Genomic DNA, 14,019 nt, shown 5'->3' with positions numbered 1-14,019 from the left:
AATAACCCATAATTTTAGGAGATCACTTTTTCTAATGGCTGACTAAAGGAAGATATGTTTCCCATTCTACAGTATCCTGAGTCATGTGGTCTTCTTCCCTGACTCTCCCTGGCCATGAGAATGAGAAACAAAAGACAGTGAGCAAAAGTTGCAGTGCCATTTAACCTTCATATTTGGAAGGAATCAAGCTTGAGAGGTCATCAGATTGCCTTTCTTGTATCCAGAGTATATGACTAAAACCAAAACCACATTGTTCAAACAAAACCCTTCTGAGTATTGGGTGAAGGAAGTCACATTTTGCACTACTACATGTTTTCCTTTCTGAAAAGCTGCAGACAAACAGTCATTATTCCAGTCCTTCCTACCTCCTGCAAATATATTAGCAGACAAACACTGTGGCACTATAGCAGTGATGTAATTTTTCAGTGGTCCTCAAGAAAAAATGCTTGGATCTTTCCTCTGGGCAGTTTCCTAGACAGACTGTCATCTGGGATTATGCTAAGCTGAACTGAACACTTGCACCTGAAAAATCAGGGGTGCTTTAAAGGGAAAATGGCTGTGTAAACATTCTGTAATGCATAGAAACAGCTTTTTCTAACCTGGCTTATGGCACTTTCGTTAATGCTTCCCTCAAGCAATACTCAGGGCAGTCACTCTATCATGGAGGTCTTCCACTTGAATGGCTCCCAGAGATGCTAACATCACAGCTCTGTGTGGGCAGACAACTTTAAAAATAAAGCTGAAACTAAGGATCTGACAATAGAAAATTCATGGGTAGGCAGCTTCAGGTTGAATTTAATGTGACTACTCGGTCCATTGGTGTTAATCAGTGGAACTGATAGCTAAAATGTTGCTTCTGCAAACCGTTCTCTATCTGGTATTGTATTTATTCCTACTAATGTTATCCTTGGGAGCTACATTGCCATTATGTATTGCATATTGAAGGGGCTTCATCAGATAATGCTTATGAGTAAATGCTTTATCTGACAGGGCTATGACTGCCCAGGCCATTAAACAGACATAATGGCAAGGAGAGCTCTGAATGGAGTTCCAGGCAAAAACACTGATGCCTATGGACCTCTGCAAGTCTCTTCAGGCACCATATCTGCATGAAAATGTAGAAAGAGTGCCTAGGATTACTGCACGGAAAGATTGTTAGGCTTGGTGTTGAGTACCATCGGTACCTTTGGCAGGGAGTGGATACAGTGGAGGTTACTTGAAGTAGTACAACCTCATTTTTACTTGAAATGCCTTGCAAGTCAGTATTGAAGCACAAAGCTTAGCTTGGCATCAACAGTCAGGTGGGAATCTCTTAGCAAGAGGGACATTGTTTGAAACTGCAATGCCGTAAGCACAGGCGTAATCACAGTGGCAGCAAAACCAGTACTGTAGGTAGTAGCGTGAGACATCAAACATCTCGCAGATGAGCACCATCAATTCCAGAGCTCTCTGTGGAAAGTGCATAAAATGGGGGTGGGCTATGAGGTCTCTATGCAGCCTTCTCTTCTCCAGGCTGAACAGCCCCAACTCCCTCAGCCTGTCTTCATACGGGAGGTGCTCCAGTCCCCTGATCATCCTTGTGGCCCTTCTCTGGACTTGTTCCAACAGTTCCATGTCCTTTTTATGTTGAGGACACCAGAACTGCACACAATACTCCAAGTGAGGTCTCACAAGAGCAGAGTAGAGGGGCAGGATCACCTCCTTTGACCTGCTGGTCACACTCCTTTTGATGCAGCCCAGGATACAGTTGGCTTTCTGGACTGCAAGCACACACTGCCGGCTCATGTTCATTGTCTCATCAACCGACACCCACAAGTCCTTCTCCACAGGGCTGCTCTGAATCTCTTCTCTGCCCAATCTGTAGCTGTGCCTGGGATTGCTCCGACCCAGGTGGAGGACCGTGCACTTGGCATGGTTAAACTTCATGTGGTTGGCATCAGCCCATCTCACAAGCGTGTCAAGGTCCCTCTGGATGGCATTCCTTCCCTCCAGCGTATCAACTGAACCACACAGCTTGGTGTCATCGGCAAACTTGCTGAGGGTGCACTCAATCCCACTGTCCATGTCAGAGATAAAGATGTTGAACAAGACCAGTCCCAACACCGATCTCTGAGGGACACCACTCATTACTGGTCTCCAGCCGGACATTGAGCCATTGACCACAATTCTTTGCATGCAGCCATCCAGCCAGTTCTTTATCCACTGAGTGGCCCACCTATCAAATTGGTATCTCTCCAATTTAGGGACAAGGATGTCATGCGCTACAGTGTTGAACGCTTTGCACAAGTCCAGGTAGATGACATCAACTGCTCTACCCCTGTCCATCAGTTCCGTAGCCCCATCATAGAAGGCCACCAAATTGGTCAGGCAGGATTTCCCCTTAGTGAAGCCATGCTGGCTGTCACCAAGCATTTTGCTGTTTTTCATGTGCCTTAGCATGCCTTCCAGGAGAACCTGCTCCAAGATTTTGCCAGGCACAGAGGTGAGACTGACTGGTCTGTAATTCCCCAGGTCATCCATTTTCCCCTTCTTGAAAATGGGGGTTATATTTCCTTTTTTCCGGTCATCGGGAACTTCACCTGACTACCATGGTTTTTCAAATATGATGGCCAGTGGCTTAGCAACTTCATTTGCCAGCTCCTTCAGGACCCGCAGATGGATTTCATCAGGTCCCATGCACTTGTGTACCTTCAGGTTCTTAAGATGGTCTTGAACCAGTTCCTCTCCTACAGTGGGCCCAAGGTCTTCATTCTTACAGTCCCTGCATCTGCCTTTCAAGACTTGGGTGGTGTGGTCAGAGCCTTTGCCATTGAAGACCGAGGCAAAGAAGTCATTCAGAACCTCAGCCTTCTCCAAATCCTGTGTAGCCAGTTCTCCGGATAGTTTTCAGAGGGGGGCTACGTTGTCCCTAGTCTGTTTTTTATTCCCTACATACCTACAGAATCCTTTCCTGTTATCCTTAACATCCCTAGCCAAGTTTAATTCTAACTGGGCCTTAGCTTTCCTAACCTGGTCCCTGGCTTCCCAGACAACATCCCTGTATTCTTCCCAGGCCGCCTGTCCTTGCTTCCACCTTTTATAAGCCTCTTTTTTCCTTTGAATTTTTCTCAGCAGTTCCTTATCCATCCAAGGAGGTCTCCTGGCCCTCCTGCTGCACTTCCTTCTAGGTGGGATGCAACACTCCTCAGCTTGTAGCAGGTGATCCTTGAATATTAACCAAGAGTCTTGGGCCCCCCTGCCCTTTAGGGTTAAATCCCATGGAACCTTACTAAGCAGGTTCCTGAAGAGGCCAAAGTCTGCTGTCTTGAAGTCCAGGGCAGTGAGCTTGCTGCACGCTCTTCTCAGTGTCCTGAGGATCTCAAATTCGACCATCTCATGATCACTGCATCCAAGGCTGCCCTGGAGAGTCACATTTCCAACGAGCCCTTCCCTGTTGGTGAGCACGAGGTCAAGCATGGCACCTCTCCTTGTCGGCTCCTCCATTACTTGCAGAAGGAATTTGTCTTCCACACAATCGAGGAACCTCCTGGACTGCTTGTGGTGGGCCGTACTGTCGCTCCAACAGATCGGATGGTCAATAAATCCAACAGAAACGTATCTGGCAGGCTCCACCAGCTACCATCCTCTTTCACAAAGTCCCAGTGGGGTTTCACCCTGGAATAAAGTCATGAAAGACCCTCACAGTCCACCTTGTGTTGTGCAGCTCTCCAATGAGGCTGAAAAGAAGAATTTCTTCGAGATCAGCCAGGGTGAAAACCATCACTGTGATTCTGTACTAGCACTATAATTACAGAGAGCCCACATTAAAACTCGAGCCATGCACAGCAGGTTAGTATGGTGCTGTTCTATATGCTAAGTTTTTTCACTCTAGGCAGTAATTCCTTTTCTGCTACAGAATATTTTGATATAAATGATTGGTGAGTTAATGCTGATGCTGGGTGCAAATACTAACTGGATGCTCTCACTAACTGGAGTTATGTACATGTCTGCAGCTAAGCATTTTTCAGTTAAGAATGTGTGCCTTTCTAGTCAGTTTTTAAAATGGCAAATAGAAAGGTGAGCAACCTTTTATAAATAGAAACAAGATATATAGAGAGCTTCCTTTTAAACTTCATGATGACACATCTCCCCTGTGGAAGAAAAGAAGAAAGGCTTGGAAATGAAATCCGGTGAAGGCATTTCAGTTTATGTTCATTCAAGACTGTAGGCTCAGCTCTGCTCTTCGTTTGCATTTAAACAAGGAAGTTTCAATAGAGAAATTGTTGAATTGCTTGGGAGTGTCTTCAAGGCAGAGTGAAAACACAGTGAAAGCTCTTCTGTGCATCAACTGTAGTGGCAGGGAGGCTATTGAAACCTCTGGCTACATTTTGGGAGAGGCAGATGGCGTCCACCCCAGCCAGCACATGTATCATTTTAAACACATTGGAATTGTGTTAATGTAGATGAGATTTAAACTGTTTTCACTTGCTTAGGTACTTTGCTGCATTCAGAGTCTAATTAAAGATTTGTTTTATGGAAAACTGAAGAACAAGGTTAAAAAGTCAAGAAGGAATTATCTCAAAACCATGCATAATCATTCTTAGTCAACTCTTAGAATTGTCGATGGACACTAGCAAAACTGGCAACTCTCAAAAATCTTCCATTTCTTCCTTTATGGAGACGAGTAGCCTTCTTAAACTCCAACCTGATGAAGGTCAGGGTCTCTGTGTTAACATCCCCTAACATCACTTCATGGTGCAGGTCTCCAATAGTGCTGGGTAGCTCTCCAGCAACCTCACCAAACTTTGTCCAGAGTCCATGATTGCTCTACTTTGGCAAGTTATTAACTGACACTTAAGTTTATCATGGTGCTGCACTTTGATGCCTGATGGTTTTATGCTTGAATATACTCGAGATGCGTGTGGAAGAAAAAAAAGACTGTTTTGAAGAAGTCAAATTTTGACAGTGTTTTAGGAAGTCACATTTTGTCAGTGTTTTGGGAATAGGGTTGTGCTAACATGCCAGGCTATGGCCTGATATGATCTTTGTCTTCTTGTTTGTTTTCCTTCTTGTCCAGTCCAGTTCTAGGGACTTCGCTGTTTTGTTTAGACTTTCCTGTTTAGACTTTCGCTGTTTTGTTTAGGTTTTCCAGAGTTGTAATTATGTAAATTACTTAATGGTATGTTTTTGTGAGTGAAGTACAAGTCATTTTAAAAATGGTTATGCTAACTCATAGTCTAGTTTCTGTGTTAAGACAGCAGTCACATCTGTCTTAAGGGAAGCAAAAACCTGAAGATGACTATGGTTTGTGTCCTTCAGACTGGTAGCATGCAAGATCTGTGAGTTTGTGTAAGGGAGGGCATCTGCAAAGATCTGACAAACAGATCTGCAAACAAGTCAATGAGTGCTACCTCCCTCTGCTTCTCCTCTTCAATCCGGCTGACCAACTTGACTCTGGAATACAGTTAATGCTCAATACTCAACACTGCAGGTGGAGTTTTGATATTAGAGATGCTGGCAGTTCCTGAGAGAGGAGTCATTTCACATAGCTCGGCAACTGGCATTTGGCCATTCCAGGTCTTTCATCTGACTACACCCCCACACCCTCCCCCCCCCCCCCCCCCCCAAAAAAAAGACACAACAACAAAAACATTACTTTTCTAATTAAGCAACTTTACAAATGTTAGATATTTTTAGCTGTAAGGGCAGCTTTTTGAGGCCTCAGATAAGCATATTATATTGGTGGTATTTTTCTGTGCAACTGGTTTTCTTGTTTGCTTATAAAAATATTTGAGAGTAGCGTTTTCTAGTCCTGTAGTTAATCTATAGTGTGTGTAAGTCTGCTGTCATCTCTGTCAGTAAGAGATGGATGGGGTCAAATATTTTGGTGGGGTTTTTTTACAAAATAAATGTAGGGTTAGGTAAAGAGTCTGGGAGGATTTTTGTTTTTTTTAAGAAAACCATCACCAGAACAAATGTAACTGTCTGGATCACCCGTTCAAGTCAGCTTTCAAACAGATTTATTTCTGGTTCACTAGCATGCTTTATTTCTCATTTAATTTTCTGGCTGCTCATGTGTAAAAGAGCAGCACAAATACCAGGAAGATGGGACCCTTTCCCCAGGCCTAGAAGTAAGGAAAATGCACAGCAAAGGGCAGAAGAGCTGAAGACTAGCTCACAATCCCAGCTGTCCTGAGGGCATGTGTATGGTGGCTCCCTATCCGGGTCCATCACCAGATAGATCCAGTGGAGAGAAAGCAATTTTTCTAGCTGAGGGGGACACAAAGCAGAAACATGATTGGTGTTGACTGAACTAGTACTGAAGGGGAAACATTCAACCCTTTGCAGCTTCTCAGACTATTATACAGCAATTAAAATAGCTCCCACCATGTAAAAACACATCATCAGATAAAACGACATTCTGACTCATTATATATCCTTGCCAAGATCGTTTCTCAGGGTGTTCCAGTTTCTTGCTTGGGTCACAATGCTAAAACATTACTTGTATTCAAAATCTATGAGCCAGCTTCTCACCGGTTGAACAGACCCTTAAACACAGCTACTTATTAGAAGGATTTCTTCAAGCATTTGGTTTGACTGTTAAAAATAGCCTGTTTCTTTTGCACAGCCTCCCCAAAGCATGAACCCATCTTGTTGAAATCTGATTGTGAAAAGCACCTTTCCCATTTACCTGCTAGCAGTGGGATGCTTTCTGTATGAGCTGGGTATAATAACACAGTGTTCCATTCATGTTGTTTCGTGATTTCATAGATTTGACACTGTTGGCAGGCAGGCTGTGCCACGAGGTGTCTGTCTTGTCTTCCTGCCTGTTTCTTCCCAGGGGAGGGCTCCATTTTCATTTGCATAGGGTTTGTTTTAACCACTTGCACTGCAAATGCCCATGAGAGGGAGGCAGGAGCAGGGATATGTATGTTAATGTTTACACCTCCCTCAAAACGCTCCAATCCCAGATTGCCCTGAGCTGCTCCCAGGATCAAAGCAAGCAGAGGGTTTCACCAGCTTGGACAATAGAGAGGACAGGTGTATCCTCCTCTGCTCTCTCAAAGGCTGAATTGAGGTGCAGAGGTCCAGCCCTTCCTCCACTGGGAATCTCTCCTTCCCCTTGTGGAAATAAATGTGATCTTCCTTGAGAAGGGAGTATCTGCAGCTCCTCTTCAAGAGACAAGAGCTAAGAAGGGGTTAAGTGCTTATGTTATATTTTGTTGAGACTATTTTTAAATAAAACAAAAAAAGTTTTGGTGGAGGCCATACATGATTAGAACCAAAAGTGTTCTGAAGAACTCACAGTTTCAATTAAACTCGCCTGTTCAGGATGTAATTTCTTGGCCAAACCAAGAGAAAGAACTGCTCCAAAGCAGCCAGAGGGTCAGAGAACCCACCTGGGATGTGAGACCCCCAACAGCAACCTATGCTCCAGCTACATCAGGTGGGGCTCCTACATGCCACTCTGCCACTAACTGCAATGTATTCATTTTCTCAAACCACATCTCCAGCTGTCAGTTCCTCTTTCTGAGCTAAGAACTGAAACTGGAGTTTGTAAAACACTTCTCACAGCTTGACAGGCACTTGCAGACACTCCTGACTGGTAGTGATGGTCTCCTTTTGCTCCTATTATAAATTTTCCCTGCTTTCACTCTGTTATTTTCTTTGGTAAGCTCAGTCTAAATGTATAGTTATACTCATTCTGGCTGCGCAGTTGAACAAGTGTTGGCTTCCCTGTTCTGATAAGAAAGAAGAGCATTGTTTGATATTAAACAGTACATTGTTTTGGTGCTTTTGCTGCTTGTGAGAGTAAGGACATCAGAAACAAAGCCCTGTAATGGAATAATAAACACACTGGGTTTTTCCTTCACTGAAATAAACCCACAGTAGTGGGCAGTAACTGTCAGGGGTTTCCAAACCACCAGGCAGACAACTAGTGGGATTGTTCCCTTACACACCCACCAACTCTTTAGATTTATTTATGCCTGTCCTAGGTGTTTCTTCCTTGTTTTATTAGAAGGCCAGCTCTTCCTGAATATGCCTCCTGTTGCCTGAAAACTGAACACTGTTATAAAGAGCGACTGAAAGATGGAAAAAGATAAGAGAAGAACAGTTTCTCCTTCAAACCATTTCTTCTGTGCACTGTCATCCTTCTAGAGAAGGAGAAAAGGAAGGAAAGCAGCTCTCTCTGGAGACAATACTTCTACTAATGTACTGAAACCAGCAAAACCAGCAGCCAGGATTTTCCATACATGCCCTCCCTTTTCATGAGTGGAAAAATCAAATTTTTCTCACTCTGCTGTAGGTTACTCTTTCAGATGTTTTCATTACTTCTATGACATTCCAGTAGCTTTACATTATTATCTGTAGTGTACTTAGGGAAGCCTTGGCAGGGGGTTAGACTAGATGACCTCCAGAGGTCCTTTCCAGCCCTAACGATTCTGTGACTCTGTGAAGACTGTGTGGTGGTTTTGAAGACAGGAGGACTGGTTTAGGGTCTAGGTTAATTAAAAACTGCCGTATGTTCAAAGGAATGGAAGTGTAGCGTAGTTTCAGAAACTCAAGTTTTACTTAGGATTAGAAAGTAACTGTGTACTTTTTGCGTAATTTTGATGACGTTTCTGTGAGTTGGGCAATATAATGATTAAAGTTTGCATCTGGAAGACAGAACTGCTTTTTAATATGTTGTTGTTTTAAGACATGGGTGTTTAAAGTCAGACCTCCCCAGGACAGTATCTAGGCACTTACACAGGCTTCAAAGGCGCTTGAGCATGCTTAGCTCCTACTTATCTCAGTGTGAATTTGACAGACAAGGACTGGAGGATTTAACATCGTTATAACCAGCTGATCTATGAATAGCAGAACTTATTAAGTCTGGTTTTCTACAGTATCACCACAGGAATGCAGGGCAATTCCAGCTCCATTCTGTGTCCCCAGCTCCTCCCCCCCTCCCACAGTTTGCACTCATCCCTTCCTCCTCTATGCATCCCCTTCCTGCAGGTGGGGTGGCTGCTGGGGGCACGGGTGCCCTCACCCACAGGCTGTACAGCCCTGCTGGCACTGCTTCTCAGGGTGGGGAAAAGCTGGGCTCTAACTGCCCTGACTCAGTCATACAAATTCAATCTCTCTGAGTAGCCCTGGCTTCCCTAAAGCTGTGTGAGCTCTGGGACATCCTTCCATGTCTGTGCTGCAGCTGGGCAGCAGGTCCACAAGTGGTGAACAGAGTGAACAAGGACACTGCTTCAGTTTGTTCGCCTGGGGTGGGGTGAGAGGCCATTTTTAGGAAACCAGGCTGGGAACACCACACATTCAGCAGAACCAGGAAGAGTGTACAAGTGCTAGGATGTGCAAACAGGGAAATGAACTCTCAGGCAAAGACAATGAGTCTATTTACTGCTTGTTTGCACAAGTTACAGCAGCAGATGCCGTTTGTCTTCTGTGCTGAAATGCACTCCCTCCCCTTTCAAATTTTACAGTGGGAGCTTTTTTCTCACAGCAGATTTAGTTCTGGAGCACCAGTGGTAGGCTGGAGTGGTTTTAGCCATTTAACTGTGAGCTACTGCTGGACTTCGTTCACATCAAAGTGCTGACCTTTGGCCAGCAGGAGAGAAGCTGGTTGCTCTTGGCAAGGCACGATCACAGTGTACCCAGGGAGGAACCTTTTGTAAGGTGCCCTTTAATCAGCATTAGATTGCATTAGGGGTTGTAATGATTTAGGTTCCCTTGATAGTTTCAGTAGAAGAGCATCTGAAACCACAAGGTCTGTCCTGCTGTTTCTCTGTGACCTACGAAGTGCCAGGCTGAGGTCCTGAAGCAGTGACTGGTGCTGGGGACACAACAGCGACAGTAGTACCAGGCACACGATGGCTTAGCCCGCTGCTGCTGGCCAGCTGAGGAGCAACCTGTAGGTTAGTAACCATCACCTGCGGCAGCATTACGGTCATGGTTGTATTTCCTATACTATTCAGAAGGGATGAAGGCTGTGTCGGAGGGAGCCTGGTCAGTGGGGCACCTGTTTCAGCTTCCTGGGCAGTAGTAGATACCCTAAAACACATTGTAAGTGTTCATAGAGGAGGTGGTTATGGAAAATCCTTGTTTCAGAGAAATCTGTTTTCCTAGTTACTAGATGCAAGACACTGTCATATGCTTTAAATGGGAAGTTTGTTTCTTTTGTGAAGAGGGCTGTGATCTGAGTATAAGTGAATATCTCTGTTAGAAATGGGCAGTCACTGGAGTGGAGCCTCTGGTTCTTCCAGGTTGCAAGAGCCCTCCTGCACTGCAGAGGTGTACAGAGTATGCCCAAAAAATGGCATGCTGTACTTCACAATTGCTCTTTTAACATTGTGTTTAATCTTCTAAGATGATCAATAACAAACCAAAAGCAACCTTTTACATGTATAAAATGGTCTTTCGGGGAGTGAATGCACAAACTCAAAATACTATGTTTTTTCCTCTCTGAAATGACATAGCTTAGTGACTGCAAAAGGAACTACTTTATTTTTCTCTTAGCATCATCAGTATACTTAGGAAATTACATGCAAGGCAATTTTAATCCGCTTTGGTTTCATTTTTAACAATAATTGTTCCCAAGAGAATTGAAGTTACTAAAGAAAAGTAGTCCAAAGCCTCAGTATAACCTTGCTACTCTTCATCAGTCTTGTGTCTTATCTTCAGAGAAAGATTTCGCTTCATTTTAAAAAGCCAAGGATCAAAACCAAGGGAACATCACCACCTGATGACTTTATTTGTCTATTCTGGGACACACTGTCTCATATGTACCACCAGTTTCATGCCATGAAACATATAGAAAGTCAAATTAAACCCCTGATGTAACATTGCTGATGCCAAACACGATGATGTGGCATCAAGAGTGAGTTGGCTTCATTCAGGTAAACTCATACACAATAAAATTTCAACCATCTCTTCACACTCACCCCTAAATATAAACAAATAATTCCTTCTACAGATAGAAAATTCAAACCTCAAGATTTGTAGGTCTAAGGACAGGTGACAACCTGGTTGTTGCCACATTAATCTGTGTACCAGACAGCAGTATATTATGTTTTCATATTCAGAGATTCTGTGCTAAATCATGTACTGGTGAATCAGATGGGGCAGGACTGGGACAAGCTGCGCAAAAATGTCTTCCTTTTTCTTTCAGAATAATCTCCAGCAATGTATCAGGAAGGGGAACGTTCCTAAACATAGGTTTCTACTTACCTCCAGTGGTGCTCTGAAGATGACACAAAACCCTAGAAATGACAAATTTCAACCATTTTAGATGCACTGAGACTGGAGAAGGTTTTTCTCTGTATATTTGATATTGTGCTTACCTTTAAATGCAACCTGTATGCATTCCCACCAATTAAATGTGCTTTTTTCAGTTTACCTTGCATGTTTTTGAGAAGGGCAAAGTCATTGACCTTTTAAAGCTCCTGTGAAGATTTTAACTGTGTGGGTTTGTGTTTGGTTTTGATTTTTAAAGAGGGGAGTATCTATGCAGGGTTGTGGTCATTTGTCACCTGGTTAACCCCCTGACGAGCAGCAATTTCCTGTTTAATTGCTGATGCCTCCTTGCAAACAGCTGAGGTCTCAGGTGCATGGTGAGCATTATTTATGCCCAAAACCTGAGGACAGTAGTTCACATCAGTTACATCTCTGCTAACAAATAAACTGTGCTGAGGTCTCTTCCCTGCGCCCAGAGGCAGCACAGCAGACAATCTTTTTCCAAAGTCTCCTCCTTCCCCTCAAAGCAAGGTGGACTTGCCTACAGCGCCTACCCTGGACAGTTCCAGGGTCTACATGCATCCAGCCTTGCAGAAGAGCAGAAATATGAGAGAGAAACAGGCAGAGCTGAGAGTGTGGACATTGCCCAGAAGAGCTCATTCCATGTCCCCAACTCCTCCATTAGCCAAAGTAAAGGATCTGCCTGTCTCAGACCCTTTTCATGCAGCTTCTGAGTTTGAATTTAAGGGTTTGGTTAGTGTCAGTTTAGAAATGTCCTGAAAATATGAACCTTCTTCTAGAGGCAGGAAGTGTAGAGCTTAGGTTCATTCTGAATGAGACAAATCATCACTCATGTGTTTTTAGTGGCTCAAGAGCAGCAGATCCTAGGTCACTGTAGAAACATTTTTTTTTTAACTGAGTAAGGGAAAGAGCAATTTAACTAAAGGATTTAATATCACAGCCATTCAGACCATTCTCCTCATTCCTAAATATTTCAGCTGTTATTGATATCACAGACACTTTGTCTGGTTTATCTTGTGAAATATCTGTAGAGGTAAGTTATGTCAACAGCACTTTGAGGTCTTTCTTTAAGAGAGAAGTGTCTTATAGCAGATATGTAGTCCTGTAAAAAAAGCACCTTCCTGTGATTGCTGAGAGAGCTGCCCATTAACACAGCCCTTGAGCACTTTCCTTAGGCTGGCTCTAGCCCTTGGGGTGACCTGTGGCGGCTCTGGCAGTAAGGGAGATGATGCCCAAGAGCCCCACACCAGCGGTGGGCTCTGGTCCAGGTGCAGTCGTGGAGGTGAAAGTGCTTTTTTACTATTTGTGTTTGGTTACAGTGGGTGGTTTTAACACAGGGTTGCAAAATTCATACTAAGAACCACTTGTGTTACACTTGTGTTTCTGCACCGTGCAAGTGGCTCAGTACAGACATAGCTCTAGGGCTTTCCTGTGCTGTAGATAATTGGTGGTGCTGTTCTGGCTGCTGAGAAGAAAGCCCAGCTGAAGGCAGGTTTGCAACCCAAAGCCCTCCTGCTAGTAGAGAGACCAGCAGTGGAAAGGAGCAAGACAGGATGCAAACGCTGTGAACGGAGGGGGAATGGAGCGCTGGTTGAGGTTAGGTAGGGCAAGAGTATGTGACGGCATGGGCAAATCCACGCTGGGCATGAGAACAAAGTACACCATGCAAGGCAGGGAATGGGCCAAGAGGTGTGACCCTGCTCCTGATCCATGGCAGCACACACTACCAACAGGTGACTCAGTCGCAGCAGCTTTTTACCATGTGAAGTCCTGTCCCAGGTACTCTGGCAGCACAGGATGGCATAAAGCCTGGTCTGTTTAAACAGACTTCTTTGGTAATGATGCCTTCTCTGTGCACGGCAGTTCAGACTCTGCCGAGACCATCAAAAACTGCTTTGTCTAATCCTGACAATAAATCAGGGTTCTGAGACCTGGAAGCTGTGAACATGTAATAAAATGTAAGAGACACCTGAGTTAATGGATACAGTAAAGTCCTCTGCAGCTCATTCAGACTCCTCTAGTCTAAATTTTTCCTTCATGTTACTGGAAGACAGAAGAATAAATTTGTCTTCCTGAAGGAAACAGTCAGTTCCCTTAATCTATAACTTCTTTTTGCAAACAATTTCCAAGTGATGCTTACTGTATTATTTTCAGTAGGATATTAAAGACTAAAATAGAAAAGCTTATGACCTAAGCAGAGATGACGCCTGTTGGCTGGAGGAAAAGCTGTTTACTTAATATTCTCATATTCTACTGCGACCTGTAAAAGGGCAGAGCAATTTCTGGAAGAGAGAGGAAATGAGGATTATGTGTGCTAACCATGCTCACTTTCATACCTTGGTTCTGGAAGCCTCCTGTAAATATAAGTATGAAGGTTTTTATCTTCCGACTTGTGAACATGTGTCATGAAACCCTGTGATGCCCTCCTTCTCAAAAAGGCCCTAGAGGGAACAAATGAGAATGTTATTTGCTGGGAACCTTTTAATTACCAAAATTGGTTGGCACATGCTTGGCCTGTGCTGGCTGGATATCCCTGCTAGCCACAGGAGGTGGCCACCAGGTGCCTTTCAGTGGCACACTACAGGCTGTACCTCCCTCCTTGATTCTTCCAGTACCTTCAGCCTCTTGTACGTGCAGCAGTAAAATTCACTGGCTGCAAAACTTATATAAACTTATAGAGTAATAATTTGGTATTGCACCCTCTGATCTCTCTGGATGCTTCAGTAAGCTCCTTGGTGTTACAGAAAGGCTCTTACCTACCATTGTGAAATCTCATCAGCTTGTCTAGAG

The 14,019-nt window shown here is 44.0% G+C and overlaps 1 protein-coding gene across 5 annotated transcripts in view; it reads left to right on the top strand.

The window, feature by feature from the left end:
* Positions 1-14,019, top strand: part of RBM47 (RNA binding motif protein 47) — an 80,398-nt gene that overhangs the window by 39,638 nt on the left and 26,741 nt on the right. Inside the window, exon 1 of one of the 5 annotated variants that reach the window (XM_061471438.1) lies at positions 9,718-9,890. The exons of the other annotated variants lie outside the window; for them this stretch is intronic. The gene's annotated coding sequence lies outside the window, so the exon portion shown is untranslated. Of the gene's footprint in view, positions 1-9,717; positions 9,891-14,019 lie in introns of those variants that run through there. 5 annotated transcript variants of the gene reach the window in all.

This window comes from Pezoporus flaviventris, unplaced genomic scaffold, assembly GCF_033815535.1.
Source record: "Pezoporus flaviventris isolate CSIRO_AGI_PZ_B2104156 unplaced genomic scaffold, CSIRO_AGI_Pfla_v1 ptg000002l, whole genome shotgun sequence".
In the NCBI taxonomy this organism is placed as follows: Eukaryota; Metazoa; Chordata; class Aves; order Psittaciformes; family Psittacidae; genus Pezoporus; species Pezoporus flaviventris.
Note: the sequence above shows the minus strand (reverse complement) of the source record. Positions and strands in the feature narration are given on the sequence as shown.